Source organism: Onychostruthus taczanowskii, unplaced genomic scaffold, assembly GCF_017590055.1.
Source record: "Onychostruthus taczanowskii isolate IOZ18803 unplaced genomic scaffold, ASM1759005v1 scaffold107, whole genome shotgun sequence".
NCBI lineage: Eukaryota > Metazoa > Chordata > Aves > Passeriformes > Passeridae > Onychostruthus > Onychostruthus taczanowskii.
In genome coordinates, this window is record NW_024497297.1 from 1,707,858 (window position 1) to 1,710,296 (window position 2,439).

Below are 2,439 nucleotides of genomic sequence, written 5' to 3' on the forward strand. Positions count from 1 at the left end.
AAATTTTCAGTTGTTGACCAGCAGCTCCTCTGCACTTCTTCACCCACAATAATTAAATTAAGGAAGTGCTGCAGAAAACAGCAACCAGAACTCACAAGTAGTAAGAGTTACACTCGTGGAACACACAAATGAAAGCCCCTCACCCCCTCCTGCCAAGGCTCTGGAGAGATTACAGATTTAATTATGCCAAAATGTTACAGAGAAGATGAGGGACTGGCTCAATGACAAAAACACCTTGGCCTGATTTGACAGCACTGCCTTACCACAAGAATTTGTCTCTCTTCTTGATTTCTCCTAGTTCAATAAAATAATTATTTAGCAAATACTGAGATGGTAGGGCCCAGCAAAACTGAGATACAATTAAATGAAGAAAAACATAAAAAAAGAAGACAAGCTCAGAATTTATACAAACTTTATGGCAAGACATAGAGAGATAGCAGAAAGATGGAGAGACAACAAGAGAGATGTGGAAGAAAGAAGACTGGAATTTTTGTCTTTGAACCTTTTTTGGTCACTGGAGCTTAATTGGGTACTGCATAATCCATTTAAGCACAGAATTCATCAAGTCATAAGAAATTAGGAGCAATTATGTGAGCAATTTAGGTTCAATAATGAAAAGGCTCACCTCCTTCAGAAGAGCACACAAACACTGCTATGTCCTTCAGAGAGGTGTCACAAAATGAAGCAGCTCTTTTACAAGGCTTTGCTGAAGGTCTTGAATAATCAACCTAAGAAAAGTAAGGACTGAACAAACAATGTTCCTTCCTTGCTAAAACTGATGGATATTTGGCAGATTAATCATCTGACACCAGAAATTAAAAGTATGGCCCAGCACTAAATGCAGGGCTCATCAGGTTCCTGACTTGCCTCATTTTTTTCCTTCAAGGTTGTTCCTTTTTTCTGGATGAACAGGTCTGAGCAATTCCTCAGGTTACGATGTAGGCAAAAGAAACTCAGGAGCAGAAATACAAGTGGTTGTTCATTTTGCTTTATGAGGTAGGGTGACTGTGATGAGAGAAGTGATGTGTGTGGTACTGGACAAGTCCCTGCACTAAGAGTTTCCGTGTCTATATGTACTTTTGCCAGAGAAGAAAGGTGTTCTAAACCCTTCATGGCTAAGAAATATTTCTCATGAAAGGCTTTACCAGCATCCCTTGCAGAAGAAAAAAAAGACACTTACCAGATCCATTTCCTGAGTCAGTTCTGAGAGATCCACTCCTGTTACACAGTGGTCCACAACGCCCTATGGGGGAGAAAGACAGGATTGCTCAAACATCAGGCCTTTGTAGTTACCATTTTCCAGAATTACTAGAATCAGATTTTATTTAATATTTTCCAACATCTCTAGAATGAGGAGGAATTGTTAGGCAGAGACTTCCTAAGATGTTTAGAAAGCTTTCAAGCCAAATTCTATCAATATCAATGGAACTAGACCTTCACGTTCCCTAATTATCTCTGAAAAACCCTCTCATCATAAATTTTAAGAATTGTCTGATAACAAAAATCTATCTGAAAACAGACTCCAATGGATTGGAGTCTAGAAATCCACTCCCACACTTTTCTCAAAGGTCTCAGATGTTCAGTATTGTAGCACTTGAAAGGTGAGCCACATGAAATTCAAACCATCAGAAAAAATTAAGCTGTGCAGAGATGAAAAAGATCAGAGGGCACTCTCAAAAATACATGCTACCTGTCAAAAAACAGAATCATTCTCTTTCCTCCACAGTAGTTTACAAAGCATTGCTTTGAACTGAATGATACATTCCATCATTGAGAATTTCTCTCTAAAAAGCGATGCAGGGAGTGTTCAATATTCCACGGGAGCGTACAATTTCATTATCAGAGCTTAAGATCCTTGGAATGTTTTAAAATCAGATACAACATAGAATTGTGCAATTAATTAACAACATTTAACTGTCTTCATTCAGCTATGCCAATGCTTTTATAGAACAATTAAATCTGCTCCTTGTTAAAACAACTAAAACCAGCTGCCTCAAAATCAATTAGGCCTTGCCATTTAATCTGGGGAAGATCTTTGTGTAGTTTTACAGCTGCAGTTTGCAGCCTCAGCTCCCCTGGTGTCCAAAATACCAAGTCATACTTGTCAATATTTTCCTGCTATTTGCTGCAATCACACTCCTCTTCACAACTCTGAAGATCACCCAGAGTTCAACTAAAGAAAACCTGGCTATTTACCAAGGGGCCTGACTTTTCCCTGTCCCCTGTTTTGGACTGTCACTTACACCAAAGCACGTAAGGAGAGACAATTCAGGGGAGCTCTCAGGCAAAAGTTACCTTGCTGCCCTATCTGCCTTTTGCATTTCACATTCTGTGAACAGTCCATTGGAATGTTCCTTGGATCACACAAACATGCAAAAAAGGAAAATGAACCTTCCCCTCACAAGGTGTGAAACACTGTGTGCTGAATTACGAAGGGAG